General features: G+C 40.7%; 1 non-coding gene across 1 annotated transcript; it reads left to right on the top strand.

The window, feature by feature from the left end:
* Positions 1-15,370: 15,370 nt before the first annotated feature.
* LOC132491508 (U6 spliceosomal RNA) lies at positions 15,371-15,477 on the top strand. Its single transcript, XR_009532718.1, has one exon. It is a non-coding gene; the product is annotated as a U6 spliceosomal RNA (small nuclear RNA).
* The last annotated feature ends 736 nt before the right edge of the window (positions 15,478-16,213 follow it).

Here is a 16,213-nt window from a genome sequence, read left to right as displayed (position 1 = left end):
ATGTTTGCTTTCCATTTTGGGGTAATGAGGGAGTATGGGTGTAGTTTTAGGGAGTTGATGTAATGTCTACTAACTGCATCATCACAGGAGAAAGGAACTGAAGTATGGACTAGTTGGTTTGGTAGAGGAATTAGCTAAAATTTCTAGGCATTTCTTTATGTAGGAGCTGAGTAAGTTGAATATTTTGAGCCCAACTTACAGAAAAACCTCCTATTACAGAAAAAATTGGGTGGTGTATATGTATACCATAACTTTGTTTGAATTAAGATTCTGAATTTAGCTTTCCCCCGGAAACTCCAAGATAACTAGAAATTTCAAAAAGAAATACTGCAGTCCTTTGGTTTGAAGGGGTTAAGTCATGGGCTCTTAAAAAACAGTTTCTTCCTTATTGTTCTGCTTGTTGCTTTTTTTCATTCTACATTTTATATATATATATATATATATATATATATTTAAATTAATTAATTAATTTGTTTATTTATTTTTGGCTGCATTGGGTCTTCCTTGCTGCGTGCAGGCTTTTCTCTAGTGGCGAGAGGGGGCTACTCTTCACTGTGGTGCACGGGCTTCTCATTGCGGTGGCTTCTCTTGTTGCGGAGCATGGGCTCTAGGCATGCGGGCTTCAGTAGTTGTGGTGCTTGGGCTCAGTGGTTGTGGTGCACGGGCTTGGTTGCTCCGAGGCATGTGGGATCTTCCCGGACCAGGGCTCGGCCCATGTCCCCTGCATTGGCAGGCTGGTTCTTGACCACTGTGCCACCGGGGAAGTCCCTACATTATATTTTAAAGATATATACAAATTACATAAAGAGATCTAATTTAAACAACTGCTTCATAATATTACATTATATTTTGTATTTAAATTATGCAGTTGTGTGGATGGATATATAAATTGTGTCCAGTTTTTTTCTCTATTTTAAACAATGCCACGGTGAACACCTAAAAAAACAAACAAACGAAAGAAACCAGTTTCTTTTATGAGAAAGCTGTGTCCTCTTATTGAGGCTCTATTAGAGAAATTGCTTTTCAGTAGTAAGGAAGATTTTAGAAGTAGGAAGAATTAATTACAACTAGTTATACTAACTTAGAATGGATTTTGTTTCCTCCTTTAATTTTTTTGCTTGTAAGAGAACATTTGAGGCCTACTTCTGACTACATAGAACTGTAGAGAGCAATGTGCTTTTAATATAATTTCTGTTAAATAATTTATTCTCCAATTCCTTGTTAGCTTTTACAGGAATTTATTACATATAATAGTTTAATAGGTGGCTGGCTAGATATGAGATATATTAAATGAGAAGGTTTTCTATTTATCTCCAATATTTGGCTAGAAAATATCCTGATAAAAAGGCTTTCCAATACATAATGATAAAAGCAAAATAGCCATTTCTAGAAATAAAATTCTAGTGAGAAATGGCTGAAACTTATTCAAAATAAATTGAAAACCTGTTTTTGAGAGTTGTAAAGGAAAATGTAAATAAATGGAGCACTGTACCACATTTCTGAATGGGAAGAAGTGTGTATTAGCTTGGGCTATCATAACAAAAGACCACAGAGTAGGTGGTTTACATAAGAGAAATTGATTTTCTCAAAGTTCTGAAGGCTTGGAAAAGCAATTTGCGATCTAATAGACTTTAGCCATAAACTAATACTACAAATTCCTCTATGTTCCAAGTAGTTCATCATAGCATTATTTAGCCTAGTAAACCTTTAGAAATGGAAAAAAAGTGAATCCCTATACATCTACTCAAAGCTAAGTTTATTGAGGGTTTATTCTGTGCCAGACACTACATTCAGCTCTTTTCATGATTTTTTCACTTAATCTTCACAATAACTTCAAAAGGTAGATATTATCCTTTTTTAGGAGTTTTACTAAGCTACTAAGCTGTTTATAATAAACATAGAATAACATGAAAAGTGCTTGTGACATACTAAATATAAAAGCAAGACACATGTATTGAGAATGATTATAACCATGCATATGAAATATGAATAGAAAAATAATGAATAGAATAGAAAATAATGAAAAGAAGTCCGTGAAAGGTGAACACATTCTTATTTATTCCAATTTGCTTTCATGGGTACACATGAATCTTAACCACACAATAACCACCACCACCACTATAAAACTATCAAACATGATTTTAAAAACAAAAACCAGAAAGAGAAAAATTTAAGGGTAGGTCAGCCAGAAATGTAAAAAAAGCAGGAAGTTATATTTCACTCAGCTAAAAGGTGAGATCTTGATGGTGGTCCCCAAGGCCTGCTGTGATGGGCTCCCTCCTCTCCTCTCTGGCTTCATCCCCCAGCTCGCCTCCTCTTTTGTGTCTCCAGGTCCACAGGCCTCTTCTTTCTCAGCACACCAGACACTGTCACTCCATGGGGCCTTGGTCCAAGGGGTCCCTCTTCCCAGAATTCTCTTCTTGCAGCTACCTCTAACACCTTTCCAGTTGACACTTACCCAGTGTCACTTTCTCAGTGAGGCTCCTCTAGTCAAGATTGCACCCTACCTCCATCCTACCATCCCACCTCCAACCTCTGTATCTTGTCCTTCATTTTCTCTTTCCATATCACCTGTCACCTTCCAACATACTAGAGAATTGACTTATTTCTTTTGCTTCATGTTTATTACCTGTCTCACTCCACTAGAATGTAAGCATCTCAAGGGCAGGAGATTTACACACAAATCCTAATCCACATTGCATCTCAAGTATCCAGGACAATGCCTGGAATCCAAAAATATTTGCTGAGTGTTGCCAAAGGTGCTATCCTAGAGTAGAGAAAAGGCCTGAAGAGTGAAAAAAAAAAAAGATCCCAAGGTGAGTTCTGGGAAATACAAGCAGTGGCCTACTTGGAAAGTGATTATAGTAGATCTTACACTGTTTGACTTATCAGTACTGTTGATCTTATGACACCAACCCCACCAAGAATAATTGGGTTAAGACTTTGCAGTTGTGACATTTATGGCTTACTTCATCTAGGTTTTATTGTGCTTGCAAATACGTCAATGTCTTACAATGATTTTAACATGGGGAAAAGTCCACAGTAGTATACTTTCGAACGTATTTTGTTCTAGCCTTTTTTTATTGATACTCTGACTCTTTTCAATAGTTGTGGCTTTCTCAGAACTCTCTGCACCCTACCCTTTTTTCTTTCCAGCCATAGGTGGCAGCACACCACTGCCTACAATCAAATAAACGGCTGTGTTTGTAAGTCAGAGCTGTTGGTCGGGAAAGAGCAGCTAATGAATAATCAGTCCAAGCTGATTGGCAAATTAATGTCTTCATTAAGTGAACTAACCGGCTTCCTTTATAAACAAGGTCAGAGTATTTATAACCCAGTGCATTTCATAAAGCAAAATCCATCTACACTGATGTGAGTTCACTAAGGCACCCATGATTTATCTGCATGGAGCATATGCAAAACCTCACTTGGAAAACCATCTTTAATAAGGACTGGTACCATTCTGATGTAATCATTAATAAAAGGCACCCTTGCTATGCAGCCTCATTTTTCTCACACAAGGTAAATGAAAAAGTGAATACCTTAAACAGGAGCTACTATTATAAGATGATATTGGGTGGCCTGTTCCAAATTGAGTTCTTAGTAATAAAAAATAAAGTGTGATCCTTATTGATCAAATATATCTTTTGTCACTTAGGTTAGACAGAAACTTATTTCACATTTAGAGTATGCTGTACAGGTATGAAGTTTGATGTTTACCATCTACGGTATGTCACATTTCAAGTGATTCAAATGTTTAATTTTGCCATCATTGTCAGAGAACTATGTGAGAGGTTCAGAAAATCTTCTCACAAGGTGATCAGGTGTCAGGGACATGGTGAATTTCTCTTTCTAGAACAGTGCTGTACAATAGAAATATAAGGCAAGCCACAAATATGAGCTGTATGTGTAATTGTAAATTTTCTAGAAGCCACACTGAAATATGTGAGAGGAAATTAATCTTAATTCTGTATTTTAGTGTCTTTAACCCAATATATCAAAAGTATTTAGCGGGTAATCAATATAAATATAATTGAGGTAGCCTACATTCTTTTTTTCACTCTAAGTATTTGAACTCTGGTGTCTATTTTACACTCACAGCTCATCTCTGTTCAGACTAGCCACATGTCCAGTGCTCAATATCCACGTGTGGCCAGTGGGCACTGTGATATCCAGCTCAGCTCTAAAGATTTAGTATCTGTTATGGATTCAATTGTGTCCCCTCAAAATTCAGATGTTGAAGACCTAACCCCCAGTACCTCAGGAGGTGACCTTATTTGGAGATGAGATATTTACAGAGGTAATCAAGTTAAAATGAGCCTATTAGGATGTGTCCAAATCCAATATGACTGATGTCCTTATAAAATGGGGAAATTTGGAGACAGACTCACACACAGGGAGAGTGCCATGTAAAGATGAAGACAGAGAAGGGGGTGATGTGCCTACCAGCCAAGGAGCACCAAAGATTGCAGGCAAGCTACCAGAAGCTAGAGGAGAGGCGTGGAACAGCCTCTGCCTCACTGCCCTCAGACGGAACCGACGCTGCTGTCACCTTGATCATGGACTTCTAGCCTCCAGAACTGTGAGACAATACATTTCTGTTGTTTAAGTCACCCATTTTGTGGAAAGAAATACAGTTCCTGCTGTTGGTAGTGGGCACCTTGTTCCATCACTCTGCAGCTTTTCTTTTCCTACCTTGAAACTCCTCTCCTCTTTCTGCACTTTCTCCTCTGTTCTCACCACTCAGCCTCCCAGCGTCCTCTCATGGAATCTCCTAGTATTTCCCTTCTATGCAGACAGGCTGGGAGTTTCCCCTTCAGTGAGCATGAGAGGGGCACATCCTGAGCAGTGAGAAAAGAAGGCTGATTTGCTTCAGGTCTCTAGCGGGGATGATATTACCCACTAGGCTGTCTCCCTAGAGCTGCTATAATGCAGGTCCAGTGCTGTTTGAGAAAGTGCTTTGAAAATCATAAATAACTGCATAGATGAGAATGAGTATTTTGTAGGTGGGATGAAGTGTTTCTCAAATTATTTTCATTTCTTCTCCCTTTCATTATCTGGGATCCCCACTTCACAGAAGGAAATGAATCAAAGGGGAAAAGGCCGTGACACTTTCTTGCCATCTGGTAGTAGTGCACTTCTATTGGTTGTCTCTCCAGCACATAATGTACCTTTCTCCAGACACTGTGGAAGCTCCCTCCTCCCCCATTCACAAACCAGGTGCTGTGGGTGACATGGATCTCACTCCATCTCTAGAAATGGACCCCAACCTGTGTGTATATATATGTAGACACACACATATTCTATTAGTCTGTTTCTGTTTCTCTGGAGAACCCTGACTACATCCATTGCTCTTATTAATTCATGGCAAGGGGTCATAGTGCTTAAAAAGATGAAAGGCAAGGGAGGAGACCTCTGGCACTTAACCCGATTTCCTACTGCAAATGTCAAGAGTTGGATCAACATATGCCCGTAGTTATAAAGATGTTATATGATCCTTAAAGTCTTTAGCAGAATAATCCTGAAGGGCCCCAAAATTTCAGTCTTTGCTTTGCTCTAGTCTTATCCCAGCTGTTTCTACTAAGTACTCAATTATCTGCAGGCTGTTTTCAACTCATCATAGAAAGGCCATGGAAGCAGTATATCAGTAGAACTGTCCTTGGAAATAATGAAATTTGGAAATAATTTTTGTTGGCTTCGTAACTGAAAACTACTGAGCCTCTGAATGCCCTTCCCAGGGAGGCCAGGCTGCTTACCCAGCCTCCTTCCACTTGGCTCTCTTAGATGTTTGGCTTTCAAATGCTGTTGTGTGCTTTCCCTTGACAAAAGCTGGCATTGCCTCCCCTCTTGTGAACTTCATTCCTATGGATCCTGTTCTTGGTGATCCTGCTTCGATTTTGGATGGATTTCTTTAGAAGCAGCCATCTGACATTCCAGGGTTCTCTGCTCTGTTGTGCTCTGCCTTGCTCACCAAAGATTATGGCTGTGGTTTTTCCTAGACCCTTGGAACCAGAATGTATGTGAAATTCTCCTCTTTGTACTCTGCTATGAGTCCTAATCCTTGTTCTATTTAATCCTTGTACTGTTTCTTTCTCCTTTGACTCACTTTTCTGTCTAGCTTCCTTCTATAGCTTCTCCCACTAGCTCAGTTCACCTGCCTTTGGTACCAAGTAATTTATTCTAATCCCTTGCCGGGAGCTGATGCTGGTGGCCAGATGGCAATAAGATGTTAAAGGCATCCTTTTAACCTGTGACTTGAGAGACAGCTCTCTTTACTTCCCCGGGAAAACAGTTCTTGTTTCTCTCAGTTGTGGTAAATGATATTTTAAAAGACTCTATTTCTTTCCTACTTGGATTTTAAAATATGTTTATTACCAAATTCACATTTTAAGATACAAAATTTATCATTTTTGCCTGAAACCAGCACCAGTACCCTGTTCTTAAAATACATAACTACTTAGTGACAGATGTGGGCCTTTGAACCAAGGTTGACAAGAGTATTCTTCCCTGGGACTTTTCAAACTAGGGTTCAGAGAGAGGAGCTACCTGTATGAGTCAGCTACTGCTGCATAACAAAAAAACCCATAAAATCTAAGTGACTTGAAACAGTGAGCATTTATTTAGCTCACACATTTACACATCTGCTGGGCAGGCTCTGCTGATCGCAGCTGGGCTCACCCAAGAGTCTTCAGGCTGGACCTGTGTGGACTGATTTAGGCTACAGCAGCTGGGGTGTCTCTAGTCCATACTTCAGGTTTGCATGTCTACTGCATGTGTCTCTTACCTTCCAGCAGACTAGCTGGGGAATATTCCACAAGAGACCAAGTGAGAACATGCAAGTCTCAGAGACCTAGTCTCAGAAGTGGCACACCGTCATTTCTGCCCATGTGTTATTGGTCAAAGCAAGTCACGTGGACAAGCCCAAAGCCAGGGCAGAAGTATATACAGCCTGTGATCAGACCATGGCTAGTGTGTGGATACATGGAGGGGTAAAGAATTGGGACCAGTCCTCCAATATACCACAGCTCCTTTCCTCTTTGGGTGTAGAGCTGTTGGGAATGAGCTCCATGTGCAGACGTCTGTCTACAGTAGGAGAAGACAAAGCCAAAGTCTAGACAGAAGAGATGGGAGAGAGTTCTAATAATATTCCCATTCTTAACAAGGTCTCTGATGATGCTCAGATGTTACACTTCTGACCTTTTTTTTTATTATGGTGTGGGCTATACCCATAGCTCTTCAAACTCCCTTTTCTTGCATAAATTAGTGTAAGTTTGGTTTCTGTTACTTGTAATCAAAGGGTTATCATCCATATACTATTTGTCTATATCAGAGGGCCTTTATATAAAAATAAGCTTTCTTTATCCCAATGCGAAGTTTCTTAGGTTTACTTTTGGAAGGTTAAAATCTCTTCAAATTAGAAACAAGCATTAATATTTATATTTCATGAAGTTTATTAGTTGATCAAATTAAACTGGACTAAAGAAGTTTCAAATAAAAATGTCATCTAATATTGCAGTAAAAATTATTCATATTCAGTGTAAATTGAGAAAGGCATATAAAAACAGCTAGTACATGGGGTTTCCCTGGTGGCGCAGTGGTTGAGAGTCTGCCTGCTGATGCAGGGGACACGGGTTCGTGCCCCGGTCCGGGAAGACCCCACATGCCACGGAGCGGCTGGGCCCATGAGCCATGGCCCCTGAGCCTGTGCGTCCGGAGCCTGTGCTCTGCAACGGGAGAGGCCCGCGTACCGCAAAAAACAAAAACAAACAAACAAACAAAAAAAACTAGTACAAAGTGATAATATTTATATTTTTAACTCAGGAATTTTATCCTGAGTTATATAGTTGTACAGGTTTTAACCATGTTAATTAAGACAATTGTATAAAATATTGAATTTTATCCCTGGAAATTTACCTCAGTTAAATAATCTAACACAAGCAAAGATCCATAAGCATGAAGCAGTTTATGACAACTTCATTTATAATACTAGGTAAAGAAAACTATCTAAATTAAGAGAATGCTTTAATAAATTATGTCACTTTATCAAGATGGAATATTATATAGTTTTTAACCATGTTAAGACAATTATATAAAATATTGAAATATCTTTATGACCTAAGTGAAAAAGCAGAACATAAAATAGTATTTACATGAATATTCAAACTATGTATATATGATCACCCAAGAAGTACCCACTTTACACATATATATTCACATCCACAATAAGCACAACACACACACACACACATATACATACACACATACGGTCATTATCTTTTGGAGTACATTGGAGACAAATTGTATTTTGAATCTACCTGTAATTTTCTTTTGCCCAGATAGAAGATACTCATCATCTTTGAGTAAAATTACTCTTCAGTGGGCTCATTATTTATGCAAAGTCAAAATTCTATCATAGAATCAAGCAACTGGAACTATACATAGTAAACAACTCTGAATAAAATTATCACAGCTGAATTCACTGTGAGCAGAATTGAATCTCTGTGGGGTTATGACGGTGTTGTTGTGAGTGAGGATGTGGTGGATGATGTCCTTTCAGTGAGGAAAAGGAGGTCAGGGAGCATACTCTGGGGACTGAGGGCTCATGGTATTAGGTAGGTAGGTGGTAGGAAGAAAACCTGTGGAAGGGGTATGGGTGATGGACTTACTTCAAAGAGCAGTGATATTTCCTATCCAGTACTATTGCTTTCTTTTCTTTTACTCCATTATAATTTCCTTGTTATTTTCAACCCTTCAATAAATTATCTTAAATGCTCATTAGGTATTGGCTGTACTTTTAGGAATTAAGGGAGGGGGTTGCAACTCTCCTTGAATACAGTAAGAGCCTGGCTTGCATGGAAAAGTGATAAGAAGTGCAGTGGAGAACTGAGGGGAAGTCCCTGGAGCATGGTCTAGAATCAGAGTTTACTTGTGGACCCCATAAGAATTCCATTGATATGGTAGACTGTATTTCTGTTTGCCAAATATCTTATTTTTCCTCCATCTTTTGCCTTGGAAGGATTTTACTTTCCTACTGTATTGAACTCAGGAGAGGCCATTTAACTTGCTGTAGCCAATGAAATGTGGGCACAAGGAACATGTATCATTTCTAAGCAGAAGCATTAAGAATCAGTTGGTCCTGGAATGTTGCTGCTTCATTACCCTGGGTCCTGGAATGAAGGTGAGTTGGTCAGAGCCACAGCCAACTTTTGGTGACATATTATATTAGTATGATGGTTAATTTTATGTGTCAAGTTGAGTAGATCACAGGGTGCCCAGATATTTGACTAAACGTTATTTCTGGGTGTGTCTATAAGAGGGTTTCCAGATTATATTAGCATTTGAATGATGGGACTCAGTAAATTGCCCTCCTCACCATGGGTGGGTATCATCCAACCTGAATGGAACCTGAATAGAACAAGAGGAGGAAGGAAGAATTCTCCCATTTTCTCTGTTTCATTTCTTGAGCTAGGACATCTCATCTCATCTTCTCTTGCCCTTGAACTGGGATTTATACCACAAGCTCTCCTACTTCTCAGGACGTCAGATTCTAACTGAACTCCAAAACTAGTTTTCCTGTGTCTCCAGCTTGCATATTTTGGGATGTTTTAGACTCCATAATCATATGAACCAATTCTCATTATCTATCTGTCATCTATCTATCTATCTATCATCTACAATTTGTTCTGTTCCTCTGGAAAACCCTAACTAATGCAGTGGTATTTTTCACAGACACAAAGGAAGTAGAATATACAAGACGGAAGCTCCTGTGTCATCCAGTAGGGGGCGTTGATCTGTATTATTTGGTATCTGCAATTGAAGAACCATGCGCCTTTGAGTTACTCTTTGACTTGTACTTGGACTATCATGTTCAGGCCCAAAAGTATATTTTGGCTCCTTTGAAATGTCTTTTCCTCCACAGAAGTGGTGTATTTGTTAACTCTGTCACCAGCTTCAATCTCAAACTTTGCTTCTAATTTTTTCCCCTTATTTTATGTTCAGGGACTCTAGTGTTAGCTGTCAAACTAATTCAGAGAGAGTGTTTGATGAACCTTGGTTTGATTTGTACAGAATTGTCAAAAACGATATTTGAGAAAATGACTTCGCCCTTGACAAAACCTGAGAGTTTCTATCTTAACTATTTTCCAAATTTGTATGAATATTAGGAAGTCAATCTGAGTATTATGCTTTCCAGTGAAATGATTTGATTTTAGGCTGATCATTTCATGTACATTACAAAAACAATCCATACAATTCCACAAGAGCAGGGGGTTTCCCTGGTGACTCAGTGGTTGAGAGTCTGCCTGCCGATGCAGGGGACATGGGTTCGTGCCCCGGTCTGGGAAGATCCCACATGCCGCGGAGTGGCTGGGCCCCTGAGCCATGGCCGCTGAGCCTGCGCGTCTGGAGCCTGTGCTTCACAACGGAAGAGGCCACAACAGTGAGAGGCCCGCGTACAGCAAAAAAAAAAAAAAAAAAAAAAAGACACAAGAGCAGGGACCCAGATTGATGAGAAAGGCCTCATTAGTTCCAGTGGAGAAGGAGTTCATAGGCACTCCCACTGACAGTGGAGGCAGGCGTTCTCTGCACCGGGGTGAGCAGCCTGAACCTTCACTCGGCAGGGCAGCCCCACAGATACTCGCACTTCTGCCCACGTGTCTCTTGGTAAAGGCAAGTAGAGGAACCAAAACAATTACCTAGATAATTAAGGAAAAACAAACCTGTGTGTGGCAGGTAACTTGGGGAACTTCCACTCAATTTTCTAGGCAACCATAGAAATTCTTTGCCTCTCTGTTGTCAGCAGGAATGTGATCTGGCTCACAAGAGCTACTTCAACAATTATAATGCTCTCAGTTGGTAAATATTGCTTCATAGGGACTCCTCCTGTACTCATCAATCTAGAGTTTGAAATAGCTCCATGGGAATCTCAGGGCTGTGTCGTTCCCACTGAGTCATGGCAAAACCCCCAGTAACTGCTGTGAAAATGTTAGGCTATTTGTGAAACTTTGGAAATCAGCTTCTGGCAACTCTTGTTTTGTGATTCTGGGTGAGATGAGACCTGCAACCTCACAGGCTGGGCAAAGGAAATTCCAGTTGTGATGGAGGCCAAGGAAGAAGATTTGCTGTCAGCCTCTATATGAGGCATTTGTTGCAGCTTACCTCCAACACCTTCCTATGAGGCAAGGTCCTACTACCCTCGCTTTAGAGATGAGAAAATGGAGCATCAACCAGGCACACACCGGTGAGTGAGAAAACTAGAATTTCCACCCAGATCCCTTTGATTCCAAAGCTCTTTTTACTCTCCCAGTGGCTCTGGGAGAATCCAGGGCACCTATATTTTTAAAAAGCTCATAGTTGTTTCTGGTGTCCGTTGGACTGGAAACTGTATGTTAAGGCGATGGTTCTCAAAGTTTAGCATGTGTTAGAATCACCTGTAAGACTTGTAAACACACAGATGTCTGGTACGACACCTGGAGAGTCTGTCTGATTTGGGTCTGGGTTTCAGCCCAAGTATTTGCACTTCTAAACAAGTTCCCAAGTGATGCTGCTGCTGGTACCCAGGGACCACAGTGTGAGAACCACCGCTACATCCGGGACCTCAGAATTTGTGTGAAAATCAGCATAATGAGAATGAAATCAGATATCTACAAACTCACCTTAGAGAGAATGGTTCAGAATAAGTCCTAATAGTAAAACTAACACATTCTAGAGAGAATATGAGAGAATATCATAGGCGGTTGGTCAGAAGAGAGGCATTAATTAATGGGGAAGAAAATATATCTTGACAGTTTCCCTCTGAAAGGAAGAGGTGATGAAAGGATCAGTTTCTACCTTTCCTTCTGATTCTCTGGACACCAAGCAACCTCGTGAACGTTAATTCAATTAGCTTATTTGATTAACTTATTTTGTTTTCCAGGTGTCTGATATCTGAAGGATGGTTTCAAGCAGGACTATTTTTCAGGATGGGTGTCATTCATATTGAATTCTATGCAAATGGTGCCCCCTGGAGGAGAGGAAAATAATATCATCCTAAGTGAAGGATCTAGCATTGTTGGTTAAACTTGATTTATGTGCCCCTGGAGTCTACTCCTTTCACATTAAACTAGCAAAACTGAGGACCAGTCCCAGGGACCTATGAGAATACTCTCTCATAGAGGCCTGCCCTTGAGAAAGATTTTCCTAGTCAATATTCCAAGTAACCCAGGACCTAAAATTCTTGAAACAAGTGAAAATGGTAGGAGAAGGTCGTTAACAAATCCAAAGGCCATCAGGATGTGTATCTCTCTTCTCTGTTTTGTGGGGATAAAATTATTTCAAGATTTGACTTACAAAGTAGGAATTGTGACTGAAACTGAAGCAAATGTTTATCTTCATGACAGAGCAAGAAGTCTCTTGGTTGGAACACTTTGGTACAGAAGGGTTATTCTACCATGAGCATAAAACCCGGAAGAGGCTCCATGTCTCATGAACCTCTTCCCCCCCACTGAAAGGTCAAACTTATCCTTTGTGTCCATGCTTTTCTATGACCTGCAAGTTTTCCAAGAACCCCTGTATTCAAAGCATAGGTATACCACTTAACAGTTTTGTGTCCTTACTTAACCTTCCTGGGCCTATGTTTCCTTATTTGTGGGATGATTATAAGGCTTACAGATAGAGAGATAAAGATTGATAAAGCTGAGAGCAGTGATTGACACATCCTTGCGTTCTATAAATGTTACTCGCTACAGTGATTGTTCAGACATGCTTGTTAAGAATGCCCTGTGAACGATTTGTACATGTTGGATATTTAAGGGATTGCAAAGTATTTAATTAGTGGAGATAGTATGGAGGAGTCCAATCCACATCTACAATGGGTAGAGCTAGAAAGGCATGGAGGATAGTTAGATAAGAGAACCAGTAGACAGATGTGAACTCCAGAGGAGAAAGCTCATCTGGAAAGTAGGTTATCAGGAATATATGACTCCAATCTGATGATATAGAAGGAGCTGTGAATGTGGGAGGCGTATTTGGGAGAGAAAAAACAAACGTTGCTCATGCTTGTGTTACCTAAACTCTCCCCTCCCTTTTAAGGGTCATCTCCTTCTAATGAGAGTTGTTTCTAGTGCTGCTTGTAGACTACTAGGGTCCAGAAATCAATTTTTTCTAACATCGTTATTGGAGTATAATTGCTTTACCATGGTGTGTTAGTTTCTGCTGTATAACAAAGTGAATCAACTATACATATACATATGTTCCCATATCTCCTCCCTCTTGCGTCTCCCTCCCACCCTCCCTATCTCACCCCTCTAGGTGGTCACAAAGCACCGAGCTGATCTCCCTGTGCTATGCGGCTGCTTCCCACTAGCTATCTATTTTACACTTGGTAGTGTATATATGTCCATGCCGCTCTCTCACTTCGTCCCAGCTTACCCTTCCCCCACTGTGTCCTCGAGTCCATTCTCTACATCTGCGCCTTTATTCCTGTCACTAGTTTCTTCAGAACCACAGAAATCAATTTATATGATCTGTGACCAGCATTAAAAAAACCAAAACAGAACAGAATATAAACAACCTGTCCATTCATTGCACATGGTGAGTAATATTGTTTTATAAAACTTTACTCAGTTATGCATATACATGTGTATAGGGTCATGATGTACAATGTATTTTTTTACTGTGGCTTTTGGTACAAGGAGTTTGAAAGTCACTGCTCCAGTGTATTCACTGGGGTGGGGAGTTTTCTCTGCTCTTGCAGGGTCCTTCTTACCTATTCTCCAGGCTGCTTTTTTCTCCCCAGACTTTTCTGAGCCAAAGCAGATGTTGCCCTTCTAGTGGGGCTGGAGGCTCAGGACACCATCTAATGCAATCTTCCCACCTCTGCAAAATCCCAGAGATGATGGTGAGCCTGAAGGGGATCTGCTCCCCTCTGTTTTTGTTTTTATGACTCAGTCCCTCACTTATTTCAAACTTTTTATTAAAGTGTTGGAGAAACTATGAGAGAAATAATTTAAAGTTTGCTGCTTAACTTTACTTTTCCTGAAGTACAAGGAAAGAGTGTCCTGGAATTGAAATCCTGTGCAGGGGTCACTTCCTAGATGCTCCTGGTTTATCACTGTGATTCCCTGACCTCAGGGCCACATCCCTCACTGCAGGAGGGCTCTTCTTGCAATTTAAAACCTGCAAATATTTATTCATTTTGGGAGGAAAATGCTGCCTTGTACTCACAGAGTTCCATACGTTTTCTATTTACTTCTGAATATTTAAAAAAAGCAGGTCAAGTTTAAAATATGCATTTCAGATCCATCTATGCCCTCCCCTTCTCCCAGTACTGGCCATGTCTTCCCAAGGAGACTTAGAGGAGGGAGAAAGCTTGGTCTGCTTTTTCACTCCTTATCCCCGATTTCTTGGGGCACCTTTCTCCTTGATTGCAGAGGGGAGATGGAAAGGGATGAATCTGTCATTCCTGGTGTGCATTGGCCATCTCTTGGCTATTGCTTCTTAGGTTGAAATGGACCAAGTACAGATGCCCACTGAGGGCAGGCATCCCAGGCTGCTTCCTTCTTGGGGTACAAGTGTGAGTTCTTCATGGACCCTTCAGGATCAGGACAGGGCTCCACATCTCGTTTCCATCCAATGCCTTAACAAGGGAGATTAACTCTAGCTCAACCTCTTTGAATCCCACCGCAGCTTTCACCACCAGCAATACACCCTGCTGTTTCCCATTGCTTGGGACATCCACCCTGTACGTGGCCCTCTTGTTTGGGGTACAATAAGACAGCTTAAGCCCAGCTACCTTCTGCAGTGTCCACCTGAGTCACTGAAGACTCAGGTTTCCTTCAAATACCACCTGGTAGGAGGGCTGGTTTCCCCACTGCTGGTCTCTCTCTCTGCCCTCTTGGTTCTCCTCTCCCCTGCTCAGAGATGTTCAGAGAGTGGGCAGATTAACATGTGTGCTCCATAAGCTGATGTCTCCCTGTGGTTCAAGATGCCTGTCTCCTCTTGTTTCTGACACCCCTACTGTCTATGAGAGCTCCCCATTTTTTCTTCCTTCATGGAAAACACCGAGGCTCTCAACTCTCTGCCAATGACTCACAATAAGGAATCTCTCCTCCTTCTCCTCTTCCTAGTTTTCTGCTTGTTTGGGGTGGGGGGAATGGTTGAAAGCAGTACAGTTGGTTAAGTCTGGTCTATTAAAACATCCTGGAGGGGTTCATGCCTCCAGATGTTGACAGCTCTTCTTAGAATGGGAGGTGCTTGATGTGTCTTCGCTTTCTGCTCCAGGTCTTGGTCGCCAATTTTGAGACAACAGAATTAGTATCATCGACACCCCACTGCACGTGGGACAAGAGATCTACATCATCTACCCTATCCATACTTTAAAGAGTTAAGCTGGGTGCTTGCTTCGGCAGCACATATACTAAAATTGGAACGATGCAGAGAAGATTAGCATGACCCCTGCGCAAGGATGACCCACAAATTCGTGAATTGTTCCACATTTTTTTACAATGGAATATTACTCAGCCATAAAAAGGAACAAAATAGTACCATTTGTAGAGGTGTGGATGGACCTACAGTCTGTCATACAGAGTGAAGTAAGTCAGAAAGAGAAAAACAAATATTGTATAATATCGCTTATATGTGGAATCTAGAAAAATGGTACAGATGACCTTACTGGCAAAGAAGAAATAGAGTCACAGATGTAGAGCACAAACTTATGGTTACCAACAGGGGGAAGGGGGGCACTTGGGATGAATTGGGTGATTGGGATTGACATATATACACTAATATGTATAAAATAGATAACTAATAAGAACCTGCTGTTTTTAAAGAAAACTGCCTTTATATATTTTTTTAAATTTTTTGCTTTATAACAAATTTAATCAGTTATACATATACATATGTTTCCATATCCCCTCCCTTTTGTGCCTCCCTCCCACCCTCCCTATCCCACCCCTCCAGGCGGTCACAAAGCACCGAGCTGATCTCCCTGTGCTATGCAGCTGCTTCCCACTAGCTATCTACCTTACATTTGGTAGTGTATATATGTCCATGCCGCTCTTTCGCTTTGTCACAGCTTACCCTTCCCCCTCCCCATATCCTCAAGTCCATTCTCTAGTAGGTCTGTGTCTTTATTCCTGTCTTACCCCTATGTTCTTCATGACATTTTTTTTTCTTAAATTCCATATATATGTGTTAGCATACAGTATTTGTCTTTCTCTTTCTGACTTACTTCACT

Source organism: Mesoplodon densirostris, chromosome 5, assembly GCF_025265405.1.
Source record: "Mesoplodon densirostris isolate mMesDen1 chromosome 5, mMesDen1 primary haplotype, whole genome shotgun sequence".
NCBI classification, from domain to species: Eukaryota; Metazoa; Chordata; class Mammalia; order Artiodactyla; family Ziphiidae; genus Mesoplodon; species Mesoplodon densirostris.
The sequence above is the reverse complement of the archived record's forward strand: the minus strand, read 5'-3'. Positions and strand labels throughout refer to the sequence as shown.